This window comes from Trachypithecus francoisi, unplaced genomic scaffold (genome assembly GCF_009764315.1).
Source record: "Trachypithecus francoisi isolate TF-2019V2 unplaced genomic scaffold, Tfra_2.0 Lachesis_group3, whole genome shotgun sequence".
NCBI lineage: Eukaryota > Metazoa > Chordata > Mammalia > Primates > Cercopithecidae > Trachypithecus > Trachypithecus francoisi.
The window spans coordinates 5,664,843-5,686,906 of record NW_022681468.1 but is presented as its reverse complement, the minus strand read 5'-3'; the positions used below and the strand labels follow the sequence as shown (position 1 = coordinate 5,686,906).

General features: G+C 51.7%; 2 long non-coding RNA genes across 2 annotated transcripts; one reads left to right on the top strand and one right to left on the bottom strand.

Moving 5' to 3' along the window:
- The first annotated feature begins 12,484 nt into the window (after positions 1–12,484).
- Positions 12,485–19,601, top strand: LOC117071370. The gene is made up of 2 exons (XR_004432264.1): positions 12,485–17,318; positions 19,069–19,601. It is a non-coding gene; the product is annotated as an uncharacterized LOC117071370 (long non-coding RNA).
- Positions 19,494–21,054, bottom strand: LOC117071369. The gene is made up of 3 exons (XR_004432263.1): positions 21,023–21,054; positions 20,730–20,826; positions 19,494–19,564 (listed from the first exon to the last, which is right to left on the bottom strand). It is a non-coding gene; the product is annotated as an uncharacterized LOC117071369 (long non-coding RNA).
- Positions 21,055–22,064: the final 1,010 nt, after the last annotated feature.

The window sequence follows — 22,064 nt, the reverse complement described above, 5'->3', positions numbered from 1 at the left end:
TCAGCATAGAGCAGAGAATGAAATCAAGTTCTTGCTCACGTGGACTTTACATTCTGGTGGAAGAGACGGATGAGAACACATGAATCAGGAAGTGTAATTTTGTCCACTGCTAGGTTTTATGGAGAAAGGGAAAGCAGGTTACAGTGACAGAGGTAAAAGCAGGTGGACCTTTGTGTTAAACACAGGGGTCTGGAAAGCTCTCTCTGAGGATGTGGGTGGGAATGGAGTGGGCTGGACCAGAGGAAGATCTGGGGTAGGAGCATTTCAGGAGGAGGGCAAAGCCCATGGAAAGCCCCCTGACATCTTTAAGAAAAAGCAAGAAGGCCAGTGGGATTGAACCGAGCTGCTGGGAGTCACTGGGTCTGAGCTGGGAGAGGCAGGACTCCAGGTTTTATTCTGAGTGAGATGGGGGATTTGGAAGGGTTGTGAGCAGGGGGGATGCATGGTCTGTGTTGGAAAGATCACTCTGACCACAAGGGCATTGATAGAGAATCCACCCAGGGCAGTGATGGGGAACCCACCAGGGGGCTGGTGTGTCTGAGCTGGGCAGTTTCTCCAGGGGCACCTGCAGTGGCAAAAGAGGGCTCTCTCTGGACCTCCCCAGTTCAGTGGGCCCTGCAGGAGCTTGGCTGGCACCTTGACGTGCTTGATGGATAACTCAGTGTGCTCTGTTGAGAAGTCCAAGGCCCTGTTCAGAAACCCTAGGGTCTACACACTGTGGAGTGCTCCTGGCCTGCGACAAGTGGCCTCCCTCTTCTCATTTCTAAACCTTGTGCGTGTGGATTCAGGACCAAAATTTTGACTCCAGGGAAGGGGGACTGTGCCAGCACCACTCCAGGGGAGGTGAGTGGAGGGTTGCCCAAACTCCAGGGTGTTCCTAGAACACCTGTCAGCTGCCTCACTAATGCTCAGTGTCCACTCTGTCCACAGGATGGTGGTTGGCAGCCACTCCCCTTGGAGAAGTGGAAGGGGACTCCTTGTCTGTCTTGTCTCTGCTTTTCTGTGGTACTTGAAGAGAAGTTGTTCGTGGTGGATTCGCTTTACTTATGACGAATCATTCACGGACAACACTTTTTTCAGTACCAAATGCTACCTCTAAGGACTTCCTGGACACAATGGCAGCTTCAGGAAACATAGTCTTTGTGTCAACCATGTGGAAAAGCCAAGAATGGATGGCGGGCCATGAACCATGCGCTGACCTAGCTGTAAGTCACCTGGCCCGATAACTCGAGCGTCCTCTGCACCTATAGGAGGCCTTCCCGTGGGTCTCGCCAACTCTGGGGAATCAGCTGTGGTTCTGTCACCAGCATCACCTCACGAGACTTTGAAGAGAGGCTCCCTGGGCCCCAGGCCGACTTCCAGAAGAGATGTTGGTGTCAGCACCGTCCAGGGTGTGTGACTGGTTGACCAGAGGGGCGTGCACTGTGTTCACCCTGTGGGCCACCTAGTCACCAACCCTCAGCATCACTCCCACCCCAGGAAGGCTTTCCAGAGCTCCCACCAACTCTGGGGAAGCGGCCATGGACTTGCTGTGACTGCTTGGTGGACCGGGATGACACGTACTCTTGGGGGTGTGTGTTTACTTAAAATGCAATGAGTCAACCTTGGTAGCTCCTTCTCCCAGTCACAGCCTCCTTGAAGTGTTGACTTCCGATGTTGGATGCTACATTGTCTTCTGTTGAGGGACCTGATGCAGGCCAGTTTTTCTCCTGGGTGTGTGACTGAATCCTTCTTCCCAGAGCATGTGCTGCGTTTATTAGGTCTGTCACTTTGTCCTCTAATACCCAGCATCCTGTCTCTCCCTAGAAGGCTCCATGGAGGTGCTGTGGCTTTGGGAAACAGCCATGATTCTCCTCTCAGGGACTAGTGAGCTACGCAGAAGCTCCCTGTCTTGCCCAGGAGGACGAACTGCATCCTTGCTGCTGGGGAGAAGGCCGTGCCCTCAGCACTCCCCTAAGGTAAGTGCGCCTCGGGTGAGCATGCACTTAATGTGGGTGTATGTCACTCGGCTCGGCCCACTACCCAACGCTATCCCACCCATTCCTAACAGGACTCCCGAGAGGGGCGGCTACCTCTGCAAGAGAGGCAATGGATTACTACTCACCAGTGTTCATGTGTGGTACTTGGAGAGAGGCTGGCCGTGATGAATTCGATTCATCAAAGCGAGTCATACACGGCTCTCCTCTCTTTTAGTGTCAAATTCTGCCTCGGAGGGCTTCCTGAGCTGCTTCCAAGGTAGGTTTCTGGATGGCTGAACCCATGGCAAGCACTTTCCTGAGGATGCATGTGACTGACCTACTAACTTTAGAGTCCAGGCTGACCCTCAAACAACTTCCTGGGGTGCTACCAGCTTTAGGAAAATCGAGAGAGGTTGTTGGGATGCCCTAATTTTTTAGAAGTTAAGATTGAAATACACATGGCTGACTTCTTTTTTCATTCCTATCAAATTCAACCTTGCAGTTGAATCTTGGGCATCTAGAAGCAGCTTTAATAGTCAGCCCTCGGGATACAGAAGAGAACAGAAACAGGACTCTGTGTGATACCTGGTTTACTAACCCACAGCAGCCTCACACCCTCCAGAGAATTCCTTTAAGAGAATCCCAGGTTTACCAAGGAGGTAGTGCTTAGCCTGCTTTTGCAGACACATTTGTGTGTGGTTTGCTTCATTTTTACTGACTCATGTGCCACTGACATCTTTGCATTATTAAGTGTTGCCTGCATGGCCAGCTGAGCACAGGAAGTGGTATTTCTGTGCGCACTAATCCTGGGTTGGTGAACCTGGGGTTGGCTGGGGAGCATGGGTTTGAGCCACCTGGTCCACTCATCCTCAGGGTCCCATCCACCCTCAGAGGCCACTCCCAAGCTGCCCAGGCTGTGCAGAAGATGCAGGAATGCTGTGAGCAGTGCCACCTCATGGTACTCGGAGGGAGGTTGTCCGTGGTGAGTTCGCATTATTTAATGATGCCCAATACACGGTCGACCTCTTTTCGGTATCAGATCTCACCAGGTGTCTTCTTGGACCTGATGCTGATTTAGGGGACACCATACTCATGTTGGTTCCACACCAGTGCAACTGAACATGTGTTTGGCCCTGTAACCAATGGGTAGGTGCTGCTAGCACTCCTAATGCTCAGTCAGTGCATTCCTGGGGAAGAAGCATGTGATCTGTGCTCAAGACCCCTCTGTGACTGAGGAAGTGATGGTGCCCATGTTGCTTCTGGGGTTTTGTATTTTTTTAAAGAAAAATAATATGTAGTTCTCTTCTCTTTCACTGTTAAATCTTGTCATGGAGGAAGGACTTATTAGACATGTTGACAAATTCAGGGAAGGGGCATTGATTTCAGCATTTTTGGGGACTCACTGGAAGGGTGATTCACCACATCTGTTGATCTGGAGGCCACATCAAATTTAAGAACAGAGGACAGTTGCATTTTCAATTTCTTGTTTTTCTTTTCGAAAAGGATAATTATTCTACCTTATTACCATATTTATAAAAATGACACATGCTTATGATAAAATCAAACGATGTGGAAAAATCTAAATGAAAATGAGGGAAAATTGCCCAATTCTCTGGATACCCAGAAATAATCATTAAGGGCTTTAGAAATTTCATACACCTGTCTGAGCATACATGCAAACAGAAAAACAAGACAGACACAGAGAAAATATGAGATCACACTGTACCTAATCATTTTATTTAAAATGCTAACTATAATTTTACTTGAATTTATCATAAAGAACAAGCTAAAGGAGATTGAAACGATTGATAAATGTTTCTCGCTTCACCACCAGAGGTAGCAACTCCTAAAAGATCCCTGTAAAATTAAAAAAAATTAGTATGTAAAAATTAAGTGGTTGGGATTGTTACGGTTTTTAACTATTTCAGTTTCACTCCTAGTTCAGAAACATAAAGAAGTCAGCACTCTTATTCTTTGCTTATTATCTCCTGCTTTTTCTCAGTTATATATTTTAATTTTACATTATAAATATCTGCAATTTGTTCTAGAACTATAATTCTTGCAAGTGTTTAGCCATAGTTCTATATTTAAATGAATTCATTTCTGACCACAAGGTTGGTTTGTTTGTTTTAACTGAGGTCTCTCCATTCTTTAGTTTTTAACTTTAATTTGTCTCTCAATGGAATTGATCTTATTGTTTCTGTGAGAATAGCTCATAGACATTACCCTTGAGTTCTGGTGCATTTACGAATATGTATCTCTTGCTTTTATGCATAAGGGACAGCTTAGCTAGGTATAAAAGTCTCAGCCTACTTGTTTTTTCTCAGAAATTTATAGCTATTGTCCACTGTCTTTTGCATTGAGGCTTTCACTAGCTGTCTTAATGTGGCTTCTCCATGTAGCCCTTACTTACCCGGACTATTTTATGTAGTGATCTTCACAAACCTTGTTAGAAACACTTTAGGATGCTATGTTCTGTGAGGTATTTCATCTTTGAGAATGTCTGACCATTGCTCTTACACTTTTTCTCATCTGTCCATTTTTTTTCATTCTGTTCTATTTGGCCTTTAAAGATATGTATTGTATAATTTCTTTCAGCTTTAGGGATGCAAGCCCCTTTCTTTGTTGAATCTATTGACTCTCATGATGGTGCTTTTCTTTGTGGTTTTTGTAGCTTTGTGTTGTGAAGTTATCATCAATTGAGCACTAAGGTGTTTCTGTTTTGTTTCAATCTCTATGTACATGTGTTTGCATTTGGTTCTGCCTGGCACCCCAAGGAATTTACCAGTTGGTGCCAGTTTTTTAACTCATTTTGTTGGCTTATGGATTCCCAGACATATGGTTGGCATAAGTCCTCACCATGTCTTTGTCCTGAAGCTTTGGTAGCTCACAGGAGACCTCTTTCTATCCACTCCCTAAAAATGACAAATGCTCTTATCATCCCTGGCCATTATAAAATTTTCTGGTTCCCCTTTCCATTCCTAGATCAACTTCTCCTGGACCCACGGTCATGGCTTTTCATTCTGCTTGTACTTGAACTTGACTATAGACCCTTGGAGCCTCTAGCCAGCACAGCATCCCTTAGGTCTCTTAGTAGCAGGTTGCAAACATGTTGCTCTGAACTAATTTTTTTCATTAACACCTGAGGGTTTTGCCTTTCAGTTGTATGTTTATTTGGGAATTGATTTTGGCTGTGGTTGCAGTTTATCCAACACTTCTCAACATTTGTGGAAGAGAGGGTTCCTTACCAGCGCTTGTTGCTGGGATGGAGCCTTTGAGCTGAATGATGGGTGAACTTGGCATGACATTCTTGGCTCCCAGTTTCTTCCCTCTGAACTTTGTAAACTTTGCTCCATTGCTTTCTGGTATTAAACCACTGCTGTGGACAAGCCTGGGGACAGCTTCTTTCCCCTTGGATGGATGAACTTTTTTTTTCCTGCTTAGATTTCCTGATTCTTTCTTTAGTCTTGAATATTGGTGACTTGACCGGGTTATGACTCAATCGCTATTTTTATTCATTAGTTTTTCTGAATCATAGTATGCCTTCTTGATGAGTAGATTTAATCGTTCCTTTGTTTCAAGGATTTATTCATGTTATGAGCACTTTTCTACTCCAGGAGTTGGTCTTTTCTTCGGTGAAATAATCTGTTTTGTTCATTTCATTACGTACTGGAGGAGAAGAAAGTCTGTCATCTGGCCCCTTGCTGCCATCTCTGTCTGCACATCAGTCTGTTGTCATTTGCATTGTGCATTTGTCTATTTAAAACAATCCTACCCAGATGCCCCTCCTCAGTGTCACCTTCCACCCTGGCAGGATGCCTTATGGCAATGCCCACTTCTGAGACAGTCGTGGGAGTCAGCACCACTGGCCAGGTATGTGAACTTTCTGTTAACAATGGACGACTTGGAAAACCTGTATATGCTGTACCATTAACCCCAAGCATACAATCTATCCTTAGGAAGACTTCCTGGAAAGTATGCTCACCTTTGGGGATGAGGCCATGGTTCTGAGGTCAGTGCCGTGCCATGGTCTAATTAAGTTTGCATTCAATGCTTTTTGTTTCTTTATGATCAATATTGTAAAGTCAGTCTCTTTGTCATGGACTCAGCTTTGGAGGACTTCCTGGACACAAGGCCTGTGTAAGGAAAGGATTGTTACTGTCAGCCTCGATGCTAATGTGAGATGAGGGAATGTATCCTGCTCTGATCCAAATGCCGAGTTTCTGTGCACTGAGCGTCTCCACCATCAGGCTCCCTGGAAGTGCTTCTCAGGCGTGCACCCACTTTGGCTATGGCATTGAGGTCTGGATGGCTGCAGGGTCCAGGATGGGATGGTTGAATATGGGGCGTGTGCTTTCTTTTCAGCCCTCTTGCAGTCAGTCTGCTAACCCTCAATGTTCACTGTCTCCTAGGGGGACTTCCTGGAGGAGGCCAACTTTGGAGAAGAGGCACTGACACCGGGTCTGTGCTAGCGTGAGGTACTTGAAGATAGGTTATCCGTGTTGCCTTCGCTTTATTTGTGACGAATCATACACGGTTGACCTATTTTTCAGTGCCAAATCCCGCCTTGGAGGGCTTCCTGGAGCGGAATCTCACTTCAGGGCGGGACCTTGGTGTCAGCTCCTCTCCAGGGTAAGCAAAGGGACCGTTGACCATAGCTGACCCAGCAAAGAATGTGCTTTCCTGAGGCCGTGTGCCCTGGCCCTAACTCTGTGTGTGCCCCATCCTTGGGGAGGTTTCTAGAGATGGTGCCAGCTTTGGGGAAGAAGTGGGGCTTTTCCTATCAGAGCTACTCTGTGGTACTGGTGGAGAGCTCTTCCATGATGCCTTCAATTTATTTTTTTTTACCAATCCTACATAGTGGACCCTTTTGAAAGCATTAAATCCAGCCTTAAAGCACCCTCGGGTGGTGCCGAGTTTAGGAACTAGAACTGGTGTCTGAATGCCTGAACGGATGGCGACGCTGACCATGTGCTGAGTTTAGGAACTAGAACTGGTGTCTGAATGCCTGGACAGATGGCGACGCTGACCGTGTGCCGAGTTTAGGAACTAGAACTGGTGTCTGAATGCCTGGACGGATGGCGACGCTGACCGTGTGCACACTCTTCTTGGTGGACCGTGCACCTGCAGGCGTCCTGCTTGCTCACCACGGCGGCTTCCTCCAAAGAGGCAGCAGCTCCCTTGCCAGCTCACTTTGTGTTTGACAAGACACCATCTTGCTGTCTTCCCTGCTGCCCTCTCTTCACGTATCACAGAAGGTGCTCTGCAGACCTCTCTGTTGTGGCACATCCCTCCCTGAATGGCTTCCTGCAAGAGGTGCTAACTGCAAGTAAGGGATGGAGTACGGCCCAGACCACAGAATGTGTTTCGTGGGTGGTGTGTTGCCACCTTCCTGACTCTCGGAATCCCGTCCATCCTCAGGCCTGCTGCTGGGACACGCTGGAAGTGAGCACCCAAGTCAGGTACTCGAATGGAGGTTGTCCATGGTGTGTTCATTTTATTTATGATGAGTATTACATGGCCAATCTCCTTTCGGTACTCAATTCTTCTTGGGAAACGTCACGAGGGGCAAGCCCAGCCGGCACCTGCTCAGGGTAAGGAAGTGGATCACCTCCGCACGCCAGGCGCTCTCTGTGTGACTTATATCACTTGGCCCAACGTCCTGGCCATCATTAGGAGGAATTCACCGAAATGATGCTGATGTTTTAGTTGACATGGTGGTCTTCTAGTCACATCCTTGAAGACTCATTAGTGAATAAACCACATTTAGTCAACCTTTTTAGGTGTGAAATCATCTTGGCTGTGTGGCACATTTTAGGGAAAGGAGCTCCTGGCTGAATGGAAGACATTCACATTACTCCCTCAAATATCTTATCTTCGGGGTGACCCCTGGGAAGCAAGGGGTGGAGGGGTCTCCTCGGCAGTGATAATGGATGTTGTTTAAAGACGCGTTTCCATGGCATGACTCGGTTATTCCTACTGCAAGGTGAGAATCATTAATAGCATTTATTACTATCTTAGGTCGCCACCTGTGTGCCCTTGGAAAATTCCTTCACCTGTCAGCTCTCTGGGCCTCAATCTCTGTCTCTGTAAAGCAGGGTTAACAGGGGAGTGGACGTGTGCTCTTTCTGAAGTCTCTAGACAGCGTCTGGCATGTGGCTGCAGGATAAGCATTGTTTCTGAGGGCGGTCCTTATATGAACGTTATGTCATCTGCAATCATTGTCCTCTCGCTGCTAGAATGGAAGCTCCTTGAGGGCAGAGTCCTTGTTTGTCTTGCCTGGCGCTGTGTCCCCAGGTGTGCACAGTAGGTGTGATGCTGAATGAATGAACAGGTGGCGTGACCTGTTTTCTTGGTTGAATTCTCTTTGAGGCTTCCTGGAATGGAGTGCATGGAGGACAGTCACCTGAACCTGTGCTGTCCCTGTGACACAGCCCCACCCACCCTCTGAGGATGCTGCACTGGAAGAGGAGTCACCAGCCTTCAGGTCAGGTCCTCCCTCAACCCCCTGTGTTGAGGGACCTTGGTGTCCCAGCCCCCCTAGGGTAGGTGACCGGGGACTGACTCAAGCTCGGGCTGACCCACGCTGTGTGTGCACATGGCCTCACTCACACCGCCTGCTCCACGGCTACAGGAGCTGGTCCATGACCAACCGTGTTCTGACCACTGCCTGGGGGGGGTCCTCGGAGGTAGAGAGAGAGAGAGAGCAAGAGGGGAGAGAGCGAGCGAGCGAGCCAGCAAGCCTGCAGCTGGAGTCAGCAGGGAGGCCCCGGAGGCAATGCTACCTTTGGTGAAGAGGCAGCTCGGTGTATTCTTGCCTGTGCTGACGTTTGACCCTTGAGCAGAGGTTGCCCTTGGTGAATTCGCTTTATTTATGTTGAATCACACAAAGGCAACTTTTGTTTGAGTATCAAATCCTGCTTGGGATGGCTTCCGGGACCCAGTGGCAAGCTCAGGGGCATCTACGTCCCTCCTGTGAGCAAGAATGGACGGGGTAGACGTGGGTGGTCTGCCCTCTGCAGTCCTCTGCGGTGGATGAGAACAGATGTCGATCAGAGAACACAAGCTTCATTCGTGATGGGGGCGGGGCCTGCGGCCCGGGAGGATGGCGTTGGTGTCACGTCGGCTTTAGCTCTTACCCTGGACCCTCTCTCTTCACATCACCGTTTTGGCTGTGTTGATCCCGAAGACGTTTTGACCGCACCAAGTTTTTTTTGGAAGATATTTGACCTTGCGGATAAACAAAGCGCTCACACTTGGCAGTGTCTGTGACGAGGCTGCAGCCCCAGACCCCTGTCTCGCTCACAAATGCTGTGTTTTTTTTCTGTGCCTTTCCTTGTCTCTATTTTTCTCTTTCTATCCCCCAGCCAAACATTGGTCCCAATTTTCTCCTGGGTTATGAAACAAATAGAGGCTATCAGTATCTCATCCCATTTGTATTAAATAATAGTGATAAAAATAATCAACACAAAATAAAACTAAAAGCAGCTGAAACGGCACAGCACTAAATGTGTTCAGTTGAGTACAAATTGGCAGAAGAATCCAATTTTCTTGACAACATTTCGGCTGCGACATTTGACCTGGGGAAATAGAAAGCTGCCGACGTGGCAGCCGCAGAAGGAAGTTCACGGTGGTGGCGGCGATAAACAGTAATGTTTGATGTAGACAAAAGCACATTGAGGAACCAAGTCTTCATTCTGATTTTTAAATGGAAAAGAATTGATCCTAATGAAAATGATTTGGGGAAAATAACAAGGGAAATAAAAGAAATGCAAACAGCTCAACAGCGCAGTCAAGAAAGCTAAACAGGGAATTGGATTAGTGTAATGGCATTCGCTCTGAAAAACACGTTTCTATGACAATCAATGTTGGTACAATTGTTGTGAAGATGGTTACATTTGTGTATTTACAGTGGAGTTGGTGGGGTCAGTAGGAATGTAGGGTCAAAAAATGGGATACAGTCTCTTCCCTTATGCAGTTGATCTTTCCTTTCTGCCCCAAACCTTCCCGAGAGCTTCCTGGAAAGGTGTGCTGACTTCAGGTGTGACACACTGGTAAGGCGTCCTCCCGGGGATCTGGGTGCATGTTGTCCCCAGAATATTCACTATGTAACTGACAGGCATCACCTGGTCTCCTCCATCCTCATGGAAGGTTCTGGGTGGGATGCTGACTGGAGGGAAGCAGAAGTTCTATCATCAGTGGGGTCTGGTCTTTCAGGACAGTTGCTTCTGTGAGCCCAGAAAATCTGAGACAGCTCTCAGTTAATTTAGAAAGTTTATTTTGCCAAGGTTGAGGATACACCTGTAATACAGCCTCAGGACGTCCTGTGGTCAAGGCACAGCTCGGCTTTATACATTTTAGGGAGACATGAGACATCATTCAGTATATGTAAGAAGTACATTGGTTTGGCCTGCAAAGGTGGGACGACTTGAAGCGAAGGCAGGAAGAAGGAGGGAGCTTCCAGGTCACAGACGGGTGATACACAAACAATTATATTCTTACGCACTTCTGATGAGCCTTTCCAAAGGAGGCAAATCAGATACGCATCTGTCTCAGTGAGCAGAGGGGTGACTTTGAACGGAATGAGAGGCAGGTTTATCCTGAGCAGTTTCCAGCTTGACTTTTCCTTCGTGATTTTAGGGGTCCGAGATACTTTCCTTTCACACTTCCGAGGGTGTTGCTGAACACACAGGAATCTAGGAACATTCTGCGGTTTAGTCCTTCCTCAGACCGTGCTGTTGCTACCTTACATGGTTCCGTGCTGGTCCCAAGGACATGCCCTTCGTTGGTGCTGAATGTCAGTTGGTCATGGAGGCTGAAAGTCATCCTGGAGTTGATGTTTCCAAAGTCAGAAACCTTGCCGGGGCTGTGGAAAGAGCTCGTTTGCTGGCATGCTTTGTCTGTGACCAGCATTGCACATGGCTTTCTTTTCAGATCGAGCCCTACCTGGAGAATTTCCAGAAGCAACAGCACCCTCAAGAGGCAGCCTGCAGCCAGAGCCCTCTCCAGGGTAGGTGCCTGAGGGCCGCCCATGGGACAGGCCCGATTGTACCCATGGTGTGTGTCATCTGCTCCCCTCCTGCTGACTCCAGTGCGTTCTGGGACCACCTTGGGAGGTGATACCTGCCCTGGGAAGGAGGTTCTGCTGCAGGTCAGTGCCCATGGCTCCTGACGGGAAGTCGTCTGTGACATCTTTTCTTTCTTTACAGCAGGCCCCGCATGGCAGGCCTCTTGCTCCACTTGTAGCAAGATGCAGAGGGCTCTCTGAGCTCATGCCAACGTCAGGGAAAGGATTCTGCTGTCGGTCCCACTCCAAAGTTCATAGAATGGGTGGTGGGCACAGAATCCGGACTCTGCTTGTGGCATCTGTCGTCTGACCCGATGCTTGCTGGCTGCCTGCTCCAGGAGGCACCTTCTGGGTGTTCTCTGAGTCTGGGGAAGGTTGGGTTCTGAGGTCAGGGCTGCCCTGACCCTTGTAAAGAGAAGACATCTGTGACTCTCCTGCTTTCTTCTGCTGCATTTATCCTCCCAGTCCCTTATTTTTAATGTCTCACTTGCTTTGTGAGGCTAATCAGATAGTCAGCCAGCTGTTGATAACTGTGAAGTCACCCTTTGAGGGATCCTGGGGTGATGCCTCTGTGGGCTGGAGATGGTGCTGGTGAGACCGCGGGTCTGGGGTCAGCGTTGTGCCCTGTTGAGCTCCTGCCAAAGGCATCCTCTGCTGGGAGGGAGGCTCTGTGCTTGTGCAGGGGTCCCTATAGGGTCACCCCCCTCAGGGTCTGGGAATGAAAAGCCGGTGCGAGCAGCAGGGTTTCATCTTCATCTTTAGCAAGGTGCCCAAGGAAGGTTGCCGTCTTTTCAGTATAAGATCCTACCTGGGTCTTGCACTCAACTTCTGGGAAGAGTCTCCAGAGTCATTCTGGAAGGGGTTGGAATGGTTGGACTTGGCAATTGGGAACGCCCTTGGAGAGTGTGAGACTCTGGCCTCTGAATGTCCAGACCTTGTGCTGCCCTTGAGGGAGGGTCTTCCGCAGTCACGGCCGCCTGCAAGCATCCTCCTTAGTTCGAGCATCTGAGCCTCTCCATGGTACTCGGGGAGAGGTTACCCGAGCAACTTTGCATCTGGACGACGAATGTTGCTCGGTGAACCCCTTTTCGGTATCAAATTCCACCAGAGAGGCCGTCTTGGAGGCTGGGGCACCTCGGGGAAGGACGCCGGCATCAGCACCATTCTGGGGTACGGGGATGGATGGTCGACCAGTTGGAAAGTAATTGTTTCTAATGTACTTCACCTGGTCCACTAGCCGTCCGTATCCGCTGCAGCCTGTGGGGCCTGCGGGCCGGGGAGCCGATCGCGCTTCAGCTCAGCGCCTTTCCTGGTACTTGAAGGGAGATCGACCGTGTTATATTCGCTTTATTGACTTCGAATAATACATGGTTGATCTTTTCTCAGTATCAAATCTCACCTTGGAGGACCCGTTGGAGATGAAGCCCTTTGGAGGGTGGGAGCGGGACAGGTGCTTTGGAGTCACTGTCTCAGTGGGGGCCTGGTCACTGAGGGTGGGCCAGGCGGGGGTCTCTTTCCTGTCTCTGTGTCTTCTCACCTTTGGTGTCCCATCCATCCTCAGGACAGCTTCCCGGGGGCGACGCTGGCACCACGGGACGCAGCAGCCATGTTCTTGAGCTGATGGCACTCTGGGTACCTGAGGAGAGGTTGTCTGTGATGAGTTCGCTTTTATTAATGACGAATATAACACAGATGGCCTGTTTTCAGTACCGCTACCGCCCAGTGGTGTGCGGGCGCCACGCCTGAGGTGGGCCTTTTCAGGGTATGTGAATGCATGGGCTGGCGTGACATGTGTCATCCTTTCCACTGACCCCCGCCATCGAATCATTTTGGGAGAGCTTTCTGGGGGCCATGTGGACTTTGGGGAAGATGCTAGGGTTGTGCACTGGGGTGGGGAGTGGTCATGAAGCTGATGAGCAATGGGTGATGGAGCTCAGTCTGTTTTTCATGGCCAGTGCCATCAAGGCAGAGGACTCGGGGGAGCTAGTCCTGCTGGAAGGCATCCTGCTGGAAGGCCACCCGCCCCTTGCTAGGGTGTTGGGGGCGGCTGCATGCATTGCCTGCACCCGGGCTGCCTTCTGCTCGTCCAGTGCTGTGAGACTCTGGGTGGGAGCTGGTGCCTTGGGTGGCCATGTGTGTGTGCTGCTCCCCACAGTGCCTGAGGAGAGGTGGCCTGTGTTGCATTCACAGAAATCATGACACACAAGACACGATCAGTCTCTTTTCAGTATCAGATCCCGCCTGCATGATTCCTGCACCTGCTGATGTCGGGGAGGGCCAGATGTGCACCCTGGGGGCCCCCAGAGGCATGGCTGATGGCCGAGCAAGCGCTTGACTTCCACCTGCAGCCCTGTGCTGGCCTCCGCCCTGGAGGCAGGTGGCGGGTGGCAGGGCCCATCACTGAGGAAGAAGCCTCCTCCCTGGAGTCAGCGCTGCTCAGTGGTACCTGAAATAGGTTGCCTGTGAGGTGTTCACTTTCTATATGATGAATATTATACAGTCAACCTCTTTCCGATATCGAATCCCACCTTGGATGCCTTCCTCTTCGCTGCCGACTCCAGGCAGCAGCTGTCTCTGCGCTGGTTGACCCCATGGACTTTGTGTAGGACCTAATTTTCCAGCTCCACTCTGTTCTGGAGGGCTTTGGAAGTGTGACGGAATGGCATCCCCGATTCCAGTGTCAGTGGCAGCACCCGCCACGCCCTTGCTTCCAGTTGGCACGTCCCCCAGGCTGGGCTGGCCTTCAGCTACCTGATGCTTCTGTCATATTTGCACCCCCGGCCTGCCCAGACTACAGGAAGATGACCAGAGGCCTGTTTGCAGCTGACCTGGAGACTTAGTGACTCCAGAATGTGCTGCCCATGCCCAGGGTCCAGGGCCGAAGGCAAGGAGCACCTCAGGAGTGACCCCAAAGAATGAGCTACGGCTGCCCTTTACCGCTCGTTGTTGATCAGTGAGCTCCTGGGCTCGGAAGGTCTTCGTGAGCTGGGCTGCCATCATCCCGATTGAGACATCACTGCCTTGGAAGTCGCAGTCCTGTGCCTGCCTTCCCTCTTGTGGGCTCCTCCTCAGCACCGCTCCTCTCTGTGCCCAGCATGGGAGTGGGGATCCCCAGCACCGTCCCTCTGGGCTGCTGCTGCCACTCTCCCTCGGCACCCCTCTTCCCCAGCCCCTGGGCCACACCCTGCTAGAGAGGCCGGCCGCACTAGCTAGGCCCCTCTGGCCACTTGGGTCTCCCTCCAGTGCCCCCTCCCTCTGCCAGGGAGAGCATTTGCAAGTGCAGAGTCCAGCTGTTTAACTGCACTGCCCAGAGCACCTCTGCGGGCCCCTTCCCTTGGGCTTGGTGCCAAGATGGTCAGAGGACTCCCCGGACTCCCGGAGTGGCAGCCCCCCTCTTCTTTTGGAGCCACAGCCTATCCCCCATGTGTTTCCATCCTTCATTCTGGCCCTGCACACGCCCCTCCTTCCGGAGCTGAGTCCTGGGCGGCCCTGCTCTGCCCTCGGCTACCTCCTGTCCAGGCTCCAGCCCTTCCTTCCTTAGAGGCCCACATCCTCTGCATTTTCCTTTCCCAGGGGTTCACCGTTCCCAAGGGGATGGAATGTCTCTTGTTCAGCAAGGTCATCCCTGATAACCCTGTAAAAGCAGCTCTTCCCTTGCCTCTTCCCCATCACTTTCTAACAGTTGCCCCGTTACTGTTTTCTTCCTAGCTTACAGCTCTCTGAAATTGCCTAATGTTAATGTCTACTTTATCTGTGTCCTAGACTGTGAGATCTTTCATTGGCAGAAATTTCTCTCTCTCTCTTATCCTCTGCTGGGTCCCCAGCACTGAAACGGTAGCAGAACAGTGAGTGTTTGTTGACTGACTAATGGAGTCCCCGAAGACAGGGACTGGATCAGGTGAATCCCCAGGCAGGTGCAGGGCACAAAGCAGGCAGTCAATAAGATGTGGTGATGGAGTACATGAATATGTTAATCGAGTTTTAGAAATTCTTCCCATTTGTTCAAAGCTGTTTGGTTTCCCAGCTTTTTCTGCCCTTCCAGGATGAGGCTGAGATTTGTTGCAGGAGGCACAAGTCACCTGGGTCTGGGTTCTCTCTTCCACTTTCCAGAGGGGAGGGGCACCAAAGCCCCAGAGGAAGTGACAAGCTCCGTGTTCCCCTGCAGATGCCGACTGAGCGCGCCCCCGCCCCTCCAGCAAACGCCCCAGCGCTGAGAGCCAGATGCTCTGGGGAACTCCATCTGCAACGGGCTGGAGCGTGGTGTTGGGGCTCATATTTTATGCATGGGGCTGACTAAATGGGAACATTTGGAGATGAAAATTGCTGTTAATGCATCTACACATCTTTGGAATATATTAAATGTGCGTGTGAGGGGGAGAGTGACATTAGCCTTGTTTAATAGCTTCAATGTAACCATCCCCACACACCATGGCATTAACAGACACGGGCCCCCCTCCCCGAGCCTCCCAGGCCACCACTCGGGAAGAGTGCTGGGTGCATCACCTGCCACTTGAGAATTACACGTGAGTCCGGCATCAGCCCGGCATTCGGCAGCGTGCATGTTCCCCGCCCATTTCTAACCCAAACACAGTGACCCTGTGCCAAACTTGAGGCAGAATTTCATTAAAAGCAGAAATGATTGATTTATCTATTGTTTGCGCAGAAGAAAGAATAAACAACGGGCCTTTCTCATCAGATAAGCCAAATGAGAACGTGCCCCCCAGGTGGCCAGGATGAAAGTGTTCACGGACTCTTCAGCCAGAGGGTCAGCGACTTGTCCCATCTCCAGGGTGGTGTGGAAACCCTGCCGCCGGTCCAGGTTCACCAGGTGTGCTTCTTTCTCCAGCGCAAGGGCCCGGTTTATCCCCGCTATGTCTCCTGGAGGTGGTTAGGAAATTGAACAACCTGGACCTCCGTTCCCATTTCCTTGTTGTTTTCAGCCAGAGATAAGAGGAGAAGGAATAGCTGTCCTAAGGGAGCGCTTGCCTTGGTCCTGGGCCCCATCAGCTGCTGTGAGCGGACAGTTTCTGTTCCACAGTCGAGGAAATGGAGCACAGAGAGGTTGAGTGACTCAACCCAGGTCACCCAGCTGGAGGTGGGGCAGGATCTGGCTCCAGGCTGTGTGCTTTTACTCGCCCTGCTTGCAAGGGCTTTAGGAATAGCCCTGTGTCCTGGAAGACAGATGGCTCATCAAATGGGCCTCTTTTCTTGGTATTATATGGTGAAGTAGGCTCACTTTCCCCAAGACTTAGCTTGCCAGAATGTTCATGGTTTTTTTCTCTGTACCCACCCCTCGTCTCTCCAACATGGGGCCGTCACCCATGAAATGGGTTGCTTTTGTGCGTGTCTGGCCTGGGGAGAGGGCTGCTTGCTTTGTCAGAAGACTCAAAGCGTGATGGGCATCGAAAAACCAACGACCTTGGTTGACCTGTGTTTTTCACCCTACTTGATGGTAGTTGAGGGCTGTGTTCACTGCTTCGGTTGCATAGAGTGAACAAGACCTAGTGAAGGTGACTGGTGCCCTGAGACCATCTGGTTGATCTCTCCTGGGCAGGACCAGGTGCTCCCCTCACTGCCCCCACCCTTGTCTGTGTACCACTACTCTGCACAAACATGGCGGCTGGTGCAGTCCTGGAGACCCACTTAGCTCACGGTTGTCAGGGGTCCTCAAGGATTCAGAGAACCCCCAAACGTCAAGGCTGCTCCCTTCTTGTTCTGCCTCTCTGCTCACACCCTTGGACAGGTAAGAAAACCGAGGTCCACAGAAGGGATGGTGCACTGCTCTGGCTTTTGTTCTGAACACTTTCTCCCCAACTTTGGGGTTGGGGCTCCGGGGTCAAGACCCACTTCTGATGAACAAGCAACTTCCTTCTTTGTAAAAATTGAGGTGATCCAAACCAAGAAGGGCTGCAAAATCACCAAATTGGGACCTCAATACCCAAGGGGCTGGGGTTTCAGCCACCCTGTGGCAGAGCTTTTAGAAGCCAGGGCCCTTGACTCAGCACTGCTGGCTCATAGTAGGTGCTTAGTTCATGCCTGTCTCCTTGGATGAAATCTGACCACAGACACCAGTGCAAAGCAGGTGTTCAACACAGGAGGGTGTACTGAACCCGATCTCTCTATCACCAGGAGGAAGCACGCAGAGCACGTTTGTGGAATGAATAAATAAAAACGTATCTTTGAGGGAATAAAGAAGAAGAAAAACAAAGAAGAATCCGGGGAAGATGGGCATAAATCTCCACCAAGTGCTGCCAAGGCTTCCCACGCGAGGCTCCTGAAAAGACCCTGTGGAGGTAGAGGGACCATTTGTCATGGACGGGAACAGGCTCGAGGGCTGGGAAGCAGGGCGTGATGGGGCCTCATTCATCATTTTCCCATTATCCCAGCGACATGCAGGGGAGCAGGTACAGCACCTGTCTGTGCAGCTGCGCTGCCTGCCCAAGGCCCTAGGTCCTGGGCTGAGTGAGTGCCAGGCTGGGGACTGGGAATGGAAAGGACCCCAAGGAAGGATAAGCTGAGCTCTGGGAGGCCACCTTCTCCAGGAAGCCTTCCCTGATTCATCCTTCACAGGCACAGAGTCTCAATTTGCAGTCAGATATCCATTGCTCTGATTCTTAGATTAGCAAGTATCTCCCTACCCAGACTGCAGGCTCTGCTGGGGCCAGGGCTGTTTCTGACTTGTGCACAATGGCATCCGTGTACCTAGCACAGGACTGAGTCCAGAGAAAGTGCTCTATGATGCTTGTTGGCCTTGTCTCCCCTTTGTGGGCAGCACTGGAGAGGGCACCCGGCAGGTCCTCAGGGTGTGGACATCCCATGGCAGAGCCTGTGGTTGATCCAGACCATGAACTAAGGCCTGGGGCGGGGGTGGCCACATCAGGCCACTTCTGCCAGGAGAGATGTGGCTGTGAGCTGGGGAGCCTGGCCTGCCCCCGGAGGCATTCCTTGGGTTTGCATCCGTCAGAAAGTCCACTGGTTGCCTCTATTTGGGTCTGGAGCAGGGATGGGATTTTTCCAAGGTACATGGGGTCTAGGGGAGACCCAGGCCCACTATTAGGGTCAGTCTCGAGAAGGCAGAGATAAGACCACCACTTTATTTGGTGTAGCTCCTGGCTCCATCGGTGTGCGTTGAGTGAATGAATGAATCAGGACTCCTGATTCCTGCCCAGAGTCCCCTCCACACCGCACACAGCCTTGCTCCAAGGAGAAGGGGTCAAAGCCCACTGAACAGTGCTACAGTGTGGGGAGCCTTGAACAGGCTTGGCCCTTGGCGATGAGATTAGGCAGACAGGCCCCTGTGCAAGGGAGCTAGCTTGCAGGGTCCTAGAGGCCGAATGCCTAGTCTTTCTTGGGGCCAGAGGCTGCTGAGAAGGTGCACAGAGCCTGGGTGCAGGAAACTATCCAGGATGCTGCTTCCCGCCATCTGTGAGATCTTCGTTTTCTCTAACACTCAAAAATAGATGTTTCTGTTATGCTCTCTCGTTGGCAGGGGAGCGGCGGGGCCTGCCAAGGCCTGGGGGAGCCCGCCAGCCTGCTGAGTTGTACTGTGCAAACAGTTGGGGAGGGGGGGCTGTCTCTGTTAACTTGAAATTCCCCGATCAGTAAACATGCCAATTTAAAGTGTAATTAACTCAGGCCGGAAAAAATTCAGATTTGGACTGCTTTTCACAGTTGAGGTTGTTTTTCTTTTATTTATTTATCTCTTTCCGGGTGTGGTGGTATCTGTGGCTGGTTTTAGCCAGGAAAAATAGAAGGGGGACCGGGTGGGGAGGGGGCTGGTTTGGAGAGGAAAGGCTGGAAGGAAAGGAGGAGAAAGGGGTGGGTGGCCTGTCACCCAGCAGCCAGGTATCTATAGGTTTTCTGTCCTGGGAAGGGGCTGTCAGGGTGATACCTGCCTGCAGAGAGGGGCCAGCCAATGAAATGAAATGGATGAAATCTGCCAGCCTGCCTGGTGATTCAGAAATGATGGGGCCCCGTGGAAAGACCCCAGGAAAACACCTAGTGCTGCTTCTGACGGTCTCTCTCCATCTCCCCTATCTCCAGAGTCTCAGTCTCCGCTTTGCCACCAACTCCTCCTCCGATCTCCTTTCCTGCTTCAAAAGACTCCAGAATCTTCCCGGTTCTCAGAGAAGGCTGAATCCACCTGTGACCTAGTGGGTGCATCCTGTGCCAAAATTGTTTACCTTCTGGTCCCCGGAGCCACGGGTCACGACCTGGTCCTCACGTAGGCCCGCTCCTCAGCAGACTCCATCTGCAGCTTCTCCCACCTCGCTGGGGAAGGAGAGCCCTGGGGGTGTGGAGAAGCCCCCACATCCCTCATATCTTACAGAATCTTGATTGAGTCCCTGGGGACACATCCCTCAGCAGGACAGGAACAGTCTTTGCCGTGGCATGGGGAGGGCTGTGCTGGGGACGAGCGCCCAGTGGCCGTGGACTAAGTGAAGGAGCAGATGACCATGCTCTTCTCCCAGCTGGACGGCGAGGCCGAGCAGGAACCGCAGAGTTTTTGCTCTTCGTTTTCAAACACTTTGCTGTCGAGCTATTTGAATAATAAATACACATTATAAAAATGTAAATATGTTTGTGTGTCTGTATGTTCGGAGATGATGTTTGTTAAGCGGGAGGTTTAACAACGGAGGCCATCTGCCTTCAGCAGGGATTCGCACAGAATGTCACTGGCCTTCGCCCAACAAGCCTTTGCAGGGAGCAACCTCGTGAAGTCGGGGCTCACTCCTGGGCCTGCCTCCACTGCATGTGAGCCCCCCGTTCCAAGGCAGGAGCCAGGGCAACAAAGACATGCTTCTTCATCAATCCGAGGCCTCAAACGGCTCCCCTAGCCCCACTGCCTGCCCATTCTAGGCCTGGGGCTGGCAGCCTGGGCCCCATGAAGGGGCAGAGGCCAGAGCCCGGGGGCAGAGCCCATGCCCACGCCTCGGTGCTGCCAGCCTCCACTTGGTCACGACACAGCCAGGCTGACTCAGACACAGCCCCAAGCGGGAGCCTCATAAATGACATCATTACCTATGAAACCTGCCGCGTAGTGCACTAGCAGGGAAGGACGCACTCTGGCCGCCAGTGACTCACGCTTTTCCCCAGAGCCTCCCAGCTCCATCGCCTGTGTCTGGGCTGGCTGGGCAGGGGGAGGGGGAACCCAGCTTGGCCTCACTCCCCCACTCTGCTGCAAATGCAAAAGCAGTCGGCAGCCACCGTCCTGCTAAGGGCTGGGGTGGGGGCGGGGTGGGGGGGTCCATGTCTCCCTGCTGAGGACTGTGTGCCGGGGCGGGGCGGGGGTGCAGGGAGACCATCTTTCCGGCCTCCCTCTGTAGCCCCAGTGGCGCTCCAGAGGGACTGTCAGTTGCTTATGACAGGGAGGAAACTGAGGGCTAAAGAGGCCGCATGCCTGGCCTCATACATCCCACAGGGGAGGGTGGCTTCGGCTCACGCTGGGAACCCTCAGGGAGACCTTGGGCGAGCCCAGCCGCTGGGCAGAGCCGCAAAACCTCTGGCTATTCCTGCTGGACCTGAGACCCCAGCTTCTCCTGAGCTCCTTTGGTGCAGCAAACTCCTGCTGAAAAACACTTCTACTCTTGAAAGCGGTGGCCTTGCCAACCCAAGATGTCCCCACCAGGTGGGGGGCGCTGTAGGGGAATGCTAGTTTTCTTTTTTCTTCAATTAAAAAAAAAGTAAAGCAAATAAAATGGGACCTGTTTGGTATGGTCTTCAGAGTCGGAGGACTTGGGTTAAGATCCAGCCTTTGTCATTTTCTGGTGCTGTGGCTTTCTGGTCTCTGGCCTCCAACTCCTACACAGGATGAGAGTAAAATGCCTGTTAGGTTCCCATTAAACTGGGGCTCCCCGTCAATGATCCATGGCTGAGGAGGACTCCCACCAATCCTAAGGTGCACCTGCCGCCCAGACCTCACTCTGGCTGCCCTGATGGTCTAGCCCCCCACACACTGCTGGCTCTGGGGCTGTGCCCTCCTGATACGCCCCAGCACCTGATGGCATTCCCCAAACAGAGCAAGAACCACAAGCAGCAACTGCCTGTTTTTGCTCTTAGGAAGCTCAGAGCAGCATCCTATGCCAAAATCACTCTAGTCCCCAGAGCCACGGGTCACGAGCTGGTCCTCAGCCAGACCCACTCCTCAGCGGCCTCCATCCTTGACCCTGGTTTCCTGGGGACTCTGCTCCACTGACTTCTGAGCTGTGGGAGCTGCAAGGGAGAGGGGTGGGCCACAGACTTGATGGGAGGGTACAGAGGTAGAAATTCAAGTCAGGGCCACAGAACTGTGTTCAAAGCTGGGAACATGACCTGAGCTCGGCACAGAGCCAGGCGCCTGGGAGGAGCGGAGAGGGAGAATTGGAGGGCACTGGGATTGGTAATCCTCAAGGCATCTTAGGCAAATGAGCTCGGGGTCACAGGGCAGGATACACAGGACAGAGGAACACTGGCCAACCATCAGTACTGTGACCCAGGCTGGCTTGGGGTACAGTGGGGGATCCCAGGATTGGCAGGCCTCACAGAGCAGCCTTCCCTGAGTTTGTCTGAGCTGAAAATCCCAGCAAAAGGCTCTGTGGCCCGATGCCACTTTCACCCTGGTAGCTCCACCCCATTTCCCCCTTTGCCACCAATTCGCAGCTCTCCTGCGAGTCCACAACCCATGCCATGACTTTTGATGGGTTAAGGAATGTGCACACCTCTAAATGACCACACGCGCCCCGTCATGTGCACATGCACACACACTGACACGCATTTGAGGAACAGGAGCATTCTGTGAGCCTGAGCCAAGGTCAGGGACCCTGGATGGGGTAGGAAGGAGTCAAGGGAGTTGGGCAGCAGAAGCATGTGCTGGTAGGGATGGCAAGGAGCCCTGAACGTTGGTGGTGGGTGAGTGCTGTATCAGGACCTGGGCTAGAAGAAAGGCTTGCAGTCAGAGTGGACCCAGTTCTCTTTGAAGCATAGCTTTCTTCTGGTTCTTTCTAAGACCAAAGCAACTGACACCTGTGCAGCTGTCCCTGGGTCACTTTGTCTGATGTCAC